This window comes from Moschus berezovskii, chromosome 12, assembly GCF_049115385.1.
Source record: "Moschus berezovskii isolate FMDL1 chromosome 12, NW_MosBer_1.0, whole genome shotgun sequence".
In the NCBI taxonomy this organism is placed as follows: Eukaryota; Metazoa; Chordata; class Mammalia; order Artiodactyla; family Moschidae; genus Moschus; species Moschus berezovskii.
The window spans coordinates 72,820,861-72,836,657 of NC_142471.1; the positions used below are offsets into that span (position 1 = coordinate 72,820,861).

The 15,797-nt window shown below is 39.0% G+C and overlaps 1 long non-coding RNA gene across 1 annotated transcript in view; it reads right to left on the reverse strand.

Annotated features, from left to right (window-relative positions):
* LOC148776023 (uncharacterized) overlaps positions 1 to 15,514 on the reverse strand; it is an 85,868-nt gene extending 70,354 nt beyond the window's left edge. The window contains exons 1-2 of the long non-coding RNA XR_016038781.1: positions 15,496 to 15,514; positions 13,210 to 13,263 (exon numbers count right to left, since the gene is read on the reverse strand). This is a non-coding gene — a long non-coding RNA (uncharacterized LOC148776023). The remainder of the gene's footprint in view (positions 1 to 13,209; positions 13,264 to 15,495) is intronic.
* Positions 15,515 to 15,797: the final 283 nt, after the last annotated feature.

Consider the following 15,797-nt stretch of genomic DNA (forward strand, 5'->3'; position numbering starts at 1 on the left):
TATTGTTAACTTCCCCTTTCATACTTGTTAGCATTTGTCTTACATATTGCAGTGCTCCTATGTTGGGTGCATATATAGTTGTTATATCTTCTTCTTGGATTGATCCTTTGATCATTATGTAGTGTCCTTCTTTGTCTCTTTTCACAGCCTTTGTCTTAAAGTCTATTTTATCTGATATGAGTATTGCTACTCCTGCTTTCTTTTGGTCTCTATTTGCATGGAATATCTTTTTCCAGCCCTTCAATCTGTATGTGTCCCTCGTTTTGAGGTGAGTCTCTTGTAGACAACATATATGGGGTCTTGTTTTTGTGTCCATTCAGCCAGTCTTTGTCTTTTGGTTGGGGCGTTCAACCCATTTACGTTTAAGGTAATTACTGATAACTATGATCCTGTTGCCATTTACTTTGTTGCTTTTTGTTCGAGTTTATACACTCATTCTGTGTTTCCTGTCTAGAGAAGGTCCTTAAGCATTTGTTGGAGAGCAGGTTTGGTGATGCTGAATTCTCTCAGCTTTTGTTTGTCTGTAAAGCTTTTTATTTCTCCTTCATATTTGAATGAGATCCTTGCTGGATACAGTAATCTGGGCTGTAGGGTATTTTCTTTCAACACTTTAAGTATGCCCTGCCATTCCCTCCTGGCCTGAAGAGTTCCTATTGAAAGATCAGCTGTTATCCTTATGGGGATCCCCTTGTGTGTTATTTGTTGCTTTTCCCTTGCTGCTTTTAATATTTGTTCTTTGTGTTTGATCATTGTTAATTTGATTAATATGTGTCTTGGGGTATTTCACCTTGGTTTTATCCTGTTTGGGACTCTCTGGGATTCTTGGACTTGGGTGATGATTTCCTTCCCCATTTTAGGGATATTTTCAACTATTATCTCCTCATTGTTTTCTCATGGTAGTTCTTTTTGTCTTCTTCTTCTGGGACTCTTATGATGTTGGGGCGTTTAACATTGTCCCAGAGGTCTCTGAGATTGTCCTCATTTCTTTTAATTCGTTTTTCTTTTTTCCTCTCTGTTTCATTTATTTCCACCATTCTATCTTCTAACTCACTTATTCTATCTTCTGCTTCGTTATTCTACTGTTGGTTCCCTCCAGAGTGTTTTTCATCTCATCTATTGCATTATTCATTGTATATTGACTCTTTTTTATTTCTTCTAGATCCTTATTAAACCTTTCTGGATCTTCTCGATCTTTGTCTCCAGGTTATTTATCTGTAACTCCAATTTGTTTTCAAGATTTTGAATCATTTTCACTATCATTACTCGGAATCCTTTATCAGGTAGGTTCCCTATCTCGTCCTCTTTTGTTTGAGTTGGTGGACATTTATCCCTTTTCCGTATTGTGGCAGTTTGTGGAGTTCTCTTTATTATGGAGTTTCCTCACTGTGGGTGAGGTTGGATGGGTGGCTTGTCAAGGTTTTCTGGTTAGGGAAGCTTGTGTCAGTGTTCTGGTGGGTGGAGCTGGATTTCTTCTCTCTGGAGTGCAATAAAGTGTTCAGTAATGAGTTATGAGATGTCAGTGGGTTTGGAGTGACTTTGGGCAGCCTGTATTTTGAAGCTCAGGGCTATGTTCCTGTGTTGCTGGAGAATTTGCGTGGTATGTCTTGCTCTGGAACTTATTGACCCTTGGGTGGTACTTGGTTTCAGTGTAGGTATGGAGGCATTTGATGAGCTCCTATTGATTAATGCTCCCTGGAGTCAGGAGTTCTCTGGTGTTCTCAGGATTTGGACTTAAGCCTCCTGCCTCTGGTTTTCAGTCTTATTCTTGCAGTAGCCTCAAGACTTCTCATCTATCACTTCCAAGGCGGTTCCCTCTCTTTTAGCTCCTTCTGTTTGCTGGTCTCTTCAGTGTCTAATTTCAGCCCTGACACTAGGGAGCGGTGGTGGACACTTTTTAAGGCTCACTTGTTCAGTCGTGCTGTGAGGAGGGAAGAACACAGCAGACAAATATCACTGGTGTCTGTGGGGAGTGCTTGCAGTGTCTCGGCCACACTGGGTTTGCCCCCACTCACAGCGTGCGTGCTGTCCCAGTCTACACTATACAGGCTCTAGGTTGCTCTGCCGGGAACTGTCTGAGGACGGTGCTGGGTTGCACGCACATCCCAGGTCTAAGCTGCTCAGGTTCAGGAACTCAGGTACTCCACAAAGGCGCAGACTTGGATGGGCCTGCGTTTTGTGCCTTTCCCTGGTCTGAGCAGCTCAGGTGACCAGGTGTTTGGCGAGCGCAGTCGCTGTGACTTATCACCTGCCCAGTCCCTACCGCTTGATTTTCTGAGTGTACAACTGGCGCACCTTCTCAGGCGGATATCGACTGGCCAGAAACCCAAGAAGTCCTGGTTAGCAACAAAGCCTGCTTGCAGTTTGGTATCCGATGCCTCTCTGGTGCCTCAATTGCCCCCCTCCAGCTTTGGCTGCCTTCCCCTGACTGTCTCAGCGGGGGATGGGCCATCCATAGCTGGTTAGCTCTGCTCAATCCTTTGTTCTGTGAGCGGGTCTGGTGGAGCCTCAGGTTAGGGCTTTTCACCTTTTCGCAGGGTAGCTATCCCACAGTCTGCTTTGCTGTCTCCAGTTAGCTCTCTCAGATTGCCCTCGCAGCATTCAGGCCTGGTCCTCACTCTAAGCAATGCAGTCCGCACCTCCCTGCCCAGCCCCCGCTTGCTAATGGCAGATGCGGGCGTCTGCACTGCTTTTCCCCTGGGAGTTAATGTTGGGTGCGTAATCTGTGGGTTTTAATTATCTATTTATTTTTCCTCCCAGTTATGTTGCCCTCTGAGGTTCCAAGGCTAACCACAGACTTCCCAGTGAGAGTGTTTCCTGGTGTTTAGAAACTTCTCTCTTTTTAAAGCCTCCCTTCCTGGAATGGAGCTCCGTCCCTACCTCTTTTGTCTCTCTTTTTATCTTTTATGTTTTTCCTACCTCCTTTCAAAGACAATGGGCTGCTTTTCTGGTTGCCTGATGTCCTCTGCTGGCATTCAGAAGATGTTTTGTGGAATTTACTCAGCGTTCAAATGTTCTTTTGATGAATTTCTGGGGGAGAAAGTGGTCTCCCCATCCTATTCCTCCACCATCTTCTTCCCTCCCTCTGTCACTTGTACCATACATTTACTCAGAATATAGATTTCACAGTGAGGGCATAAGATAAAAACTCAAGTTACTCAAAATTTCATTGGAAATCATTTTAGAGAGTACCAATATAGAGACTGAAATATCATTTTCTTTCTTCTAGGTTTGGAGCAAATCACAGTTTCTTTCATTGAGTATCAGATGAAGTACCTGTCTAGGTTTTGGAAGAAATTTGCTTGTGTGAAAAAAATATGCTTCTTTAAACTCTGAATCCCCCAAGATTTCACACAATGTTGTCACTATGAAAGAAAATGACCAAAGAAACAGAAAATGCCTATCTTCCAGTTTAGGCTCACTCCTGGATACATGTTTATTAAATGTAATTGTGACAAGAATGCCCCACACATTTTAAGTGTTTCATTCCTCTCCTTGCCCAGAAAAGCCAGTAAAATGTAATTTGCATGAGTTAACTATACCTGTCTCAAGATGTGTCCAGGATTTATCATACATGTATTTGACAGGTTCTCTTAAATAACCACTGATGCCTTAAGAAAGCTACAGTCCCTGGCAACAATAAGAACCTAAAAGAATGAGGAAATCATGTGTTTTATCATTTTATCTTCATACAAAGAAACAGATAATCTAAAGTTAACCCAGTTCAAAAATTATCAGAAAGAATAGTGTATGTCGCCAACAAAAATATTCTACTTCAGCGCTGAAAAATTAGTAAGCTAGCTCATGATTTTATTAAAAATAACCCTTTCTTTCTAAGACGGATTTGCCCATCACTGGATAGTTCTGTCTCTTCTATTTAGTTTGCATCCTTCACTGAACTGCACGCTCCATGTGCTCGACAGTCATCATCATTTTGGCCCAAATTGTGTTCCAACTATGGCTGCAGCAATTAGCTTCACCCATGTATAACTGCAGAGAAGGCAATGGCAAGCCACTCCAGTACTCTTGCCTAGAAAATCCCATGGATGGAGGAGCCTGGTAGGCTGCAGTCCATGGGGTTGCTAAGGGTCGGACACAACTGAGCGACTTCACTTTTCACTTTCACACATTGGAGAAGGAAATGGCAACCCACTCCAGTGTTCTCAGGGATGGGGGAGCCTGGTGGGCTTCCGTCTATGGGGTCACACACAGTCGGACACGACTGAAGTGACTTAGCAGCAGCAGCAGCAGCAGGATGTATAACTGCAAAGCCTCTCACCCCAGGGACATCACCGTTCTGACTTTATGCCCTTTCACCTCTGACTTTGCAACGGTACTATCTTGATAGCTGCTGGAAACCAGCGCTTGTAGGCATGCAAACCAGAAGTGAGCAGAGTTAACATGCTAGCTGGATGAGGTGAAGGAAAGTGACCACAGATAAATTCTCCTGACTTTTCCTCTGGTGAGCCGTCCTGAGACACATTCAACATGCTCCTCAGACAACAGCTGGCCGCTCTCGTGAAGCACATCTTTACATAAGCATTCCCTCTTCAGACCCCTACCCCTGTCACCTGAGATAATTTCCTAAAATAAACTACCTGCATGTGAACTTTTGGATGAAGCTCGATTATGTAAGAGCACTCAAATTAAGACAAACCCCAGAGTACAGGAAAGGACCATGAAGGCAGCGAATATTTACCAAACATGTACAATATACCTGGTGTTTAGTGTGTCTTATGTCATTTAACCTTCATTTCCGTCATGTTAACTGGTTATTATGACTACTGTTCTATAAGAGATAACTGAGATTCTTAAGGTAATGAAAATTTAAAATGTTATACAGTTAATAAGAGATAAAATTAGGACTTCAAATACTGATCTCTGATTCCAAACTCACCTCCTTTTCACCATACAAAGTATCCCTGTTATATAAATGAGCCAATGCCAGCCCCCATATCCTCCTAGGTTATTTGTTTCTTTACTGTAAGCTGTTCAAAATCCAGCTGGCACCAGACTCAAATTTTAACACATTCAGTCTTAAACGTAACCCAGATAAGCATATTTTTCAGTATAGCCTGACTGTTTTGCATACCCCATGACAAGTTGCCCTGCATATGCTCACCATAGATAAGATAAGCCCTGGGGCCATGCACATCCCAAGTTAATGCTGCCCTTTGGCACTTTCCAACCCAGAGACTCCCCACCGTGTTGCTGAGCAACATCACCTAGACATTAAGCCTCCACTATGCTCCATCTCTAGAGTAGGAAATAGCAACCCACTCTAGTATTCCTGCTTCCCTGGTACTAAGATAGTAAAGAATCTGCCTGCAATTCAGGAGACCCAGGTTCAATCGTGGGATGGGAAGATCCCCTGGAGAAGGGAATGGCAACCCATGCCAGTATTCCTACCTGGAAAATTCCATGGAAAGACCATGGAGTCACAAAGAGTTGGACATGACTGAATGACTTTCACTTCACTTCTAGTATTCTTGCCTGGAAAATTTCATGGACAGAGTTGTCTGGCAGGTTACAGACCATAGGTTTGCAAAAAGTCAGACACAACTGAGTGTCTGAGCACATATCATACTGCTCCCTCTCTCCCTGGCTTTCTTCACTCTCCCTTCTAGATGTTTTCCCTTCTAGATGTTTATATAACAGGAATACTTTTTATGGTGAAAAGGAGTTAAGTTTGGAATCAGGGATCAGTATTTGAAGTCCTTATTTTATCTCTTATTAACTATATAACATCTATAGGTTCCCATTCCTATAACCTCTAGATGGTATCCTGCTGTGAGGGATTCAGAGGGTCTCCCACATAAAGCTTCTGTGCTACTGCCACCTAGTGGGCATTTCCTTTCCTTTGAGGGGTCCCATCAACTACTTCTGGCCACCTGATGCAAAGAGCCGACTCATTGGAAAAGACACTGATGCTGGGAAAGATTGAAGGCAGGAGGAGAAGAGGATGACAGAGGATGAGATGGTTGGATGGCATCACTGACTCAGTGGACATGTGCTTGAGCAAACTATGGGAGATGGTGAAGGATAGGGAAGTTTGGCACGCTGCAGTCCGTGGGGTTGCAAAGATTTGGACATAACTGAGCGACCAAATAACAATTATAATCTAATATAATCCTGCATAAGTATTTATATGTATATATTCATGATATTATTTTACTGTTATTCCTCCTAATTTTCCTTCATACTACGTTCAGAATTTTATATTGTTTTATGTTTTTAAGTAGGTCATATTATTTATAAATATTATTTTGTTATAGTAAATGAGATATAAAAGTACATTTAAAAGGGTGCTATTAGATCTTCTAGATGTGAAAAACACTTCTTAAACTCCATTATAAAAGATCAGCTTACCTCTACTGGCTGTGTGGCTTCTAAATATTATATTTTATCTCCTGCTGCTGCTAAGTCACTTCAGTCGTGTCTGACTCTGTGCGACCCCATAGATGGAAGCCCACCAGGCTCCCCCATCCCTGGGATTCTCCAGGCAAGAACACTGGAGTGGGTTGCCATTTCCTTCTCCAATGTGTGAAAGTAAAAAGTGAAAGTGAAGTCACTCAGTCGTGTCCGACCCTTAGCGACCCCACGGACTACAGCCAACCAGGCTCCTCCATCCATGGGATTTTCTAGGCAATAGTACTGGAGTGGCTTGCCATTGCCTTCTCCGATATTTTATCTCTTACCCTTAGATAATTTCTGTGTGAAAATGGAAGCATAATATCTTCCTCTTAGGAACAGGTTTAGGCTGAAATTAAATAATGAGTGTCAGAATGCCTGGCCCATATAGATCATCCTACCTACAATATAATTTGAAATTATACATTCAAAGCAGATGTTCACTCCAAAATAAGAACATAACTCATTTTTTTAAATGAGCAAGAGATCTAAACGTGCACCTTCCCAAAGAAGTTACACGAATGGAAAATAAGTGTATGAGAAGATGCTCACCATCATTTGTCATTCAATTCAGTCGCTCACTTGTGTCCAACTGTTTGCAACCCCATGTACCACAGCATGCCAAGCCTCCCTGTCCATCACCAACTTCCAGTGTCCACCTAAACCCATGTCCATTGAGTCGGTGATGCCATCCAACCACCTCATGCTCTGTCATCCCCTTCTCCTCCTGCCCTCAATCGTTCCCAGCATCAGGGTCTTTTCAAATGAGTCAGCTCTTCACATCAAGTGGCCAAAGTATTGGAGTTTCAGCTTCAACATCAGTCCTTCCAATGAACACCTAGGACTGATCTCCTTTAGGATGGACTGGTTGGATCTCCTTGCAGTCCAAGGGACTCTCATTTGTCATTAGGGAAATAAAAATTAAAGCAATAAGACATCACTGTACACCTATTAGTACAGCTCAAATCCAAAATATGACAACATCAGCTGCTAATGAATGTGCAGAGTAACATCTCTCATTGATTGATGAGAACACAAAACTACATCAGCTTTGGAGGACAGCTTGCCAGTTTCTTACAAAGCTAAACATAGTCTCACTATATAATCCAGAAATTTTACTTCTAGTTATTCACTAGCTAATTATTCTAGCTAATTTGAAAACTTGTGTCTACAAAAAACCATAAATATGAAGGTATACAGTAGCTTTATTTAAAATTACCAAAAACTGGAAGCAAACAGTGTCATTAGATGAATGGATAGACAAATTATGGTGCAATCCAGCCAATTGAATATTATTCAGTGATAAGAAGGAACAAGCTCTCAAGCCACCAAATACATGAATGCATGCCACATGCATTTTGCTAAGAAGAAGAAGTTGGTCTGAAAGGATTACATAATGTTTGATTCCATTTAGATGACCTTTTGGAAATGGTAAAAATATAGAGATGATAAACAGATAAGTGGTGGGCAAAGGTTGGGGGAGAAAGTTTGAAAAGGTTAGTCACAGGTTACTTTTCTTAATCAGTGAAAATTTTCTGGATAACACTGTATTGGTGGATATAGAACAGTATGCTTTCAACAAGATCTATAGAACTCTATATCACAAAGAATGAACCTTAGGTATGTATGCAAAATCAAAAAAAAATTTATGAGTTTGGCACATCTGAGTATGGAACGAGGAATATAAAGAAACAATCTTAATCTGTTAAAAATGACAAGAAACAGATTCACAGATACAGAGAACACACTGGTGCTTGCCAGAGAGACGGCAGGTTGGAGTTATGGGTGAAACAGGTGAAGGAGATGAAGGGGAACAAACGTCCAGTTTGACTGGAGTTACACTGCCACAAATTAATGAACACTTGAGATTATTAAAGCTGAGCAAGGAAGCATATTCCCCTAGAGACTTTTGAGAGAGCATGGTCTTGTCAACACATGGATTTCAGACTTATAGCAACAACCACAACAAAAAGAAAGAAGTATTGAATATAACCCAAACTGTAAAATAAATATCCGTAAGTAATACTGGCATAAATAAGTAAATGGTAAAACAAATGGTAGAACACAAATTCCCATGCAGAAGAATTCTAAATATGTATCTAGATAATTATCATTCAAATATGGATAAATAATTTGCCCAAGTAATGTATGAATTCTTAAATACATGGAGCATAATTCCCCACTCCTTAAGTGTGGGCTATTATAAAGACATTAAAGAAATGAAATAAAGTATGGTATTAATAATAATGCTTCAGTATTGGTTTGTTTGTGACAAATGCAACATCCCAATGTAAGATTTTAAAAACAGGGAAATCTGGATGTGGGACTAAGGAAATCTATTATATATTACTGTGAAATAAAAACTACAATAAAGAAATAAACCCAACGTCTAAGTCTTTCTGAGTTTGAACCCTATCCCATCCCTTCTTTATATGTGACTGGCAAGTGTTCAATTTCTTAACTTTATAATAGGGATTATTCTTGGTCTAGAAGAACCACTATGAGTATTAAATAATGTAACATAAATAAATGGTCTATATGCCAAATTCTAACATAACGTCTTGGAGATTCTGGAACTTACTGTATGGTGGTTTTGTTCTGTTTTTATGAATACATTTTCAGATCTATGAAAGTCAAATAATTAAAAGGATAATACAAAAAAAAACAGTAATTAATTGAAATTTTAACTTTCCAAACTGTATTTCAGCTTGATATGGATTTAACCAAATATAAATTTCATATTGGTGAGTGAGAGATTGGTTGGAAGTTAAATTATTGGATAAAATACAAAAGCAAGTTGCCTCATACACTTTAACTACTGGCTACCGCTCCTCAAGATGTGTGGATTAAAATGATGATATCATGAGACCAACAGATAAAATGAAAGAAAATGCCTGCCCTGAGATTTCATTCGAATCACTTATGGGTAAAAGAGAATTGTACCTCATTTCTGAAATTACTGAAGGGCCAGTACCCAGTAAAGTTCAGTTCATTTCAGTCATTCAGTCATGTCTGACTCTTTGCAACCCCATGGACTGCAGCATGCCAGGCTTCCCTGTGTACCACCAACACCCGAAGCCTTCTCTAACTCATGTACATTGAGTCGGTGATGGCATCAAATCATCCCATCCTCTGTCATCCCCTTCTCCTGCCTTCAAACTTTCCCAGCATCAGGTTCTTTTCAAATGAGCCAGTTCTTTGCACCAGGTGGCCAAAGGATTGAAGTTTCAGCTTCAACATCAGTTCTTCCAATGAATATTCAGGATTGATTTCCTTTAAGATGGACTGGTTGGATCTCCTTGCAGTCCAAGGAACTCTCAAGAGGCTTCGCTAACACCACAGTTCAAAAGTATCAGTTCTTTGGCACTCTCACATCCATACATGACTACTGGAAAAACCATAGCCTTGACTAGATGGACCTTTATTAGCAAAGTAATGTCTTTGCTTTTTAATATGCTGTCTAGGTTGGTCATAACTTTTCTTCCAAGGAGTGTCTTTTAGTTTCATGGCTGCAGTCACCATCTGCAGTGATTTTGGAGCCTAAAAAAATAAAGTCAGCCACTGTTTCCACTGTTTCCCCATGTATTTGCCATGAAGTGATTGGACTGGATGCCATGATCTTAATTTTCCGAATGTTGAGCTTTAATCCAACTTTTTTACTCTCCTCTTTCATTTTCATCAAGAGGCTCTTTAGTTCTTCTTCACTTTCTGCCATAAGGGTCATGTCATCTGCATATCTGAGGTTACTGATATTTCTCATAAATAACATCAATACAGTATAAGAGAGTCACCTTTACTGTTTAAACCAACAATCCCATTTTGAAAGTTGGGCAGACAAGCATCAGTAAATATATGAGAAATCTTGTCCTTATTTACTTTCATTCCTGCCTACTCACAGAGGCAATTAGAATAGCATTAATTCATTTTGAAAGATTATATAATATGAAAAAAACCCATAAAGCCATTTAAAGGCCAAACTCTAACATCTAACATTTTAAAACTTGGGAGTCTCCAAAATACTCATTAAATGCTTTAAACAGATAACAGTGATGTAACTAAACAAAACTAGGAAGGGATGAATGCTATAAGATAGCTCTCTCCCTTTGCCCAGTAAGAATTTTTGCTTCACTCTCTCAATATCCTTGTCACTTCCCTGATTTCTCACACTTCAAGTTTGAAGAAAAAAGGAAGCCAAGAGACTCCTGGGAAGGGCTTTAGGAAATTATTGTTGCAATGTACACATTCTCCCTAGTGGTATTCCTAAATACAGGAAAGAACTTGAGTCCATTCCATGCTATCCTGAGTTTCCATAACATTATACAGGAGGCGGTGATCAAAACCACCCCCAAGAAAAAGAAATGCAAAGAGGCAAAATGGTTGTCTGAGAAGGCCTTATAAATAGCTGAGAAAAGAAGAGAAGCTAAAGGCAAAGGAGAAAAGGAAAGATATATCAATCTGAATGCAGAGTTCTAAAGAGTAGCAAGGAGAGATAAGAAAGCCTTCCTCAGTGACCAATACAAAGAAATAGAGGGAAACAATAGAGATCTCTTCAAGAAAATCAGAGACACCAAGGGAATATTTCATGAGAAGATGGGCACAATAAAAGATATAAACGGTATGGACCTAACAGAAGCAGAAGATATTAAGAAGAGAAGGCAAGGATAAACAGAACTATTCAAAAAGATTTTAATGACACAGATAACCACAACAATGTGGTCACTCATCTAGAGCCAGACATCCTAGAGCACAAAATCAAGTGGGCCTAGGAAGCATCACTACAACAAAACTAGTAGAGGTGATGGAATTCCAGCTAAACTATTTCAAATATTAAAAGATGATGTTGTGAAAGTGCTGCACTCAGTATGCCTGCAAATTTGGAAAACTCAGCAGTGGCCACAGGACAGAAAAAAAGGTCAGTTTTCTTTCCAATTCCAAAGAAATACAATGTGAAAGAATGTTCAAACTACCACTCAATTGCACTCATCTCACACGCTAGCAAAGTAATGCTCAAAATTCTCCAAGCTAGGCTTCAACAGTACGTGAACCAAGAACTTCCAGGTTCAAGCTGGATTGAGAAAAGGCAGAGGAACCAGAAATAAAATTGCCAATATCCACTGGACCATAGAAAAAGCAAGAGAGTTCCAGAAAAACATCTACTTCTGCTTCATTGACTATGCCAAAGCCTTTGACTGTGTGGATCACAGCAAACTGTAGAAAATTCTTAGAGATGGGAATACCAGACCACCTAACTTGCCTTCTGAGAAATCTGTATGTAGGCCAAGAAGCAACAGTTAGAACCAGATGTGGAACAATGGACTAGTTCCAATTTGGAAAAGGAGTATGTCAAGGCTGTATATTTTCACCTTGCTTGTTTAACTTATATGCAGAATCCATCATGCTAAATACCCAACTGAATGGAGCACAAGCGGGAATCAAGACTGCCGGGAGAAGTATCAATAACCTCAGATATGCAGATGACACCACCCCTATGGCAGAAAGTGAAGAGGAACTAAAGGGCCTCTTGATGAAAGTGAAAGAGGAGAGTGAAAAAGTTGGCTTAAAACTCAGCATTCAAAAAACAAAGATCATGGCATCCGGTTCCATCACTTAATACCAAATACGTGGGGAAACAATGGAAACAGGGACAGACTTTATTTCTTGAGCTCCAAAATCACTGCAGATGGTGACTACAGCCTTGAAATTAAAAGCCACTTACTTGCTCCTTGGAAGAAAAGCTATGACAATCTTAGACAATATATTAAAAAGCAGAGACATTGACAACAAAGGTCCGTCTAGTCAAAACTATGGTTTTTCTAGTAGTCATGTATGGATGTGAGAGTTGGACCATAAACTACATAAGCTGAGCAGTGAAGAATTCATGCTTTTGAACTGTGGTGGTGGAAAAAATTCTTCAGAGTCCCTTGGACTGCAAGGAGATCCAACCAGTCCATCCTAAAGGAAATCAGTCCTGAATATTCATTGGAAGGACTGATGCTAAAGCTGAAGCTCCAATACTTTGGCCTCCTGGTGCAAAGAACTGACTCTTTGGAAAAGATCCTCATGCTGGGAAAGGTTGAAGGTAGGAGGAGAAGGGGACGACAGAGGATGAGTTGGTTGGATGGCATCACGGACTCCATCTACATGAGTCTGAGCAAGCTCCAGGAGTTGGTGATGGACAGGGAAGCCTGGTGTGCTGCAGTTCATGTGGTCACAATGTGTTGTACACAACTGATGACTGAACTGAACTGAACCTGGATTTGGATCCCAACCCTCTGAGCCTTGGTTAAACCGCTTAAACTCTCATTGTTCCTTTCACATCTGCCATCTGTAAAATGGAAATAATAATAGTACACACCGAATAGGATTAGCAGTAAGGAATAAACTGTATAAACTGTGTAGAAACTGAGAATAGATGGGTACATAGTAAGTACCTAATAAATGTCAGTGAAGCTTACATTTTTCTTTGTATTACTTTTCCATAATTTTTGTAACCTTATTTATTAAAAGTTTTTACCTCTACAAAAATAAGAAATTCACATTAAATAAAGACATAAGTCTTTTGTGATTAATTTCTACTTACAGAGGCAGCTGAATCTTCAAAATGTAGTTAAGATGTTTAACCCACCAATTGTGTGATGATGTTCTTTCCTATTCTTGATTGGCTAGACAATGGATACATTTTGTATTCTGTAAATATAAAATCTAAAATAACCAACTTTCTAAGCACCACAATTCTAAAGCAACTTCTTAATTTAAATAAAGTGCTTCCCAATTCTCCTTGCTTTCATGAAATGATGATACCTGGTAAGCTGATCTTTTGTCCATGATGCAAAGTCATTTCCCATGTGGGTTTGTCTGTGACATAGAAAGAAAATCAGCCAAAATGATACCACAGATGGTTCACCCAGACAGCAAGGCTACTTTATGAGCTGAAATATCAGCCAGTATGGAAATCACACAACAATAAAAAAGTCTCCCATAATTTACATTTTCTTTTTCAGATTATTACTATTAACTTTAGAAGAGCAGCTGAACACATTTTGTACTCAGTTGCTGACATGTTTATTTTTTTTTTCCTAACCATCTTGAGAATCCCTTCTCCCAGTGATCTGCTTTTGCATCTTAATGCTTTTGGGAACCAGTGGACTAAAAACACTATTATTTATGTTAATTCTGCTGTGAACTGCATTAATAAATGGGTTTTTTAAAACATTTGAGATATTCCACATTTAAATTCAGTCTATAGCTTCACCCTTTGGTGACAGCAACATTTGCAAAGGATTGAAAATAAATTCATTTTTTGTGACAAGCTTGCAAATGTGAAGTCGAATATTAATGGCAAGGCATAAACAAATGGAACATACTGAATTTTCACAAAAGAGAATTTCCAGTGGTACTGCATCCAAGAACAGAGTTTAAGAGTAAGCAGGTAATTCATCTACATGAATTCCTCTAACATGAACCTGAAATAATGCACCTGCTCTTGCTAAAATGAAGGGTCACAAATCACAATGTTAATGTTACTGAAGACATTAACAACCAATCTCTTTTTAACTCAAAGAGAGAAAATAAAAAACAGTAAGTGATGAATCTATCCAAGTTGGATATATAATTAATGGTAGGTCACAGAGAATAGAGGAGAACTCATTAACACTATATTAATACTCCATTTTACAGTTGTCACTGGCTTTCATGTACTATATGTGAAAGTATTATACAAGCACAAATCTAATAACTATTTAACTAAATGATATCAATATAATCATAAAAATTCTTCACTTAAGTAGAGCAAATATTCTCTTTCTAGAGATGAGAAAACTAAGATCAGGAAAACTGTGATTGCCTAAGTTAAAAGGCAAATAGTTTTCTGCATTCATATGACCTGTTTTAGGGGAACAAACTCAGAAATATATATTCCAAGTCAAGTTTCTCAGGTTGAATTTAATCTTTCATGTATTTACTAATTGGTAATATTTTACCTACCAAGTGGCAGTCTTTTCTGCCACATACAGTACAGTTTTCCACATCACTGAATTAGTGATCCACTGCTGTGTGACACTATTACCACAAACTTAGCAGCTTAAAACAACATATATTATCTTACAGTGTCTGTGGGTTAAGAACCTAGAAATGGTTAAACTAGATCTTCTCAGGGTTTCACAAAGCTGTGTTAAAGTCTAATTGAATTGGGGTTGAGCCTCAGCTCTGGCTCAACTGTGGAAGTTTTCACTTTCCAAGCCCACTCCTGTTGCCAGAATTTGAGTCTCTTGCAGATGCAGAACTGAGGGCTTCTGATTTTTTGCTATTGACTGGAGGTCAGTATTAGCTCCTAGAGGTCACCCACAGTTCGTTGCTATGTAGGATTCCCCAACACAGCCACTTGTTTCCTCAAAGCAAGCAAGGGAGGGAGAGACTCCAAGAGAAGCACTATAATCCTATGTAATTGAATCATATAAACCCATACAAGTAATCATGCGCATTCTAATATTTTTGCCATATTTTTTAGTTAAAAGAAAATCAGAGGTATATGCTCTGAGCCTCAGGGATCAGGGATCACATAATAGCATGAATACCAGCAACCAGAATTTTAGGGCTATCTTAAGAGTCTGTTCCCACAATCACTATCAATGTACGCAATGATATGAATAATTAATTGTACTTTGTCTTTCTTATGAAAAATAAGAAAAATAAATAAAAATAATAAAAAGAAATAAATAAAATAAAAAAATAAGTGTGCTGATGTTACTGATAACAATTTTAGGTTTATCAATTCAATACAAAGCTAGAGATACTGTTACATAAATAGTATCTGTCAAATTCTATTACATGTTGAAGTGAAGAAAAAATGAAATAAAATAACAAGTACAAAATTTCAAACATATTGGCAAAGACAGTATCTAAAAGAACATTGGGATATTTATAATTTGTTCCCTCTTCGAACTCTTCCCATAAACTGTAAGGGCACAGTTCAATTTTTGTGCAAACAAATTTCAGACAATAACATATAAATTCACTGAATATGAAATTAAGCCTTGTCTCTAGTTAATAAATAGCCAAGAAATCAAAAACAGAATCTGTAATACTTACTGGAGTTTTCATCTCAAAGTTTAACTGCCAAAGCTTCAATCTATTTATGGTAATGTTTGCTTAAAATAGTTCCAAGACTTTCTGTGACAGGAGATCCTTAAGGAGGCCTACAAAACAGTATAATCCAATTTCTGCTCATCTTTCCTATCATCTCCCCACACTTTTATCACAACCACTATTAACTTCTACAACAGATACTCCTTTATACATAATGTTCTGGCAACAACCAGTGCCCTTTCATCACTCCCTTCCTAGTTTATTTATTACTTACTAAGATCACAAGTATATTTTTCTCAGGAAAG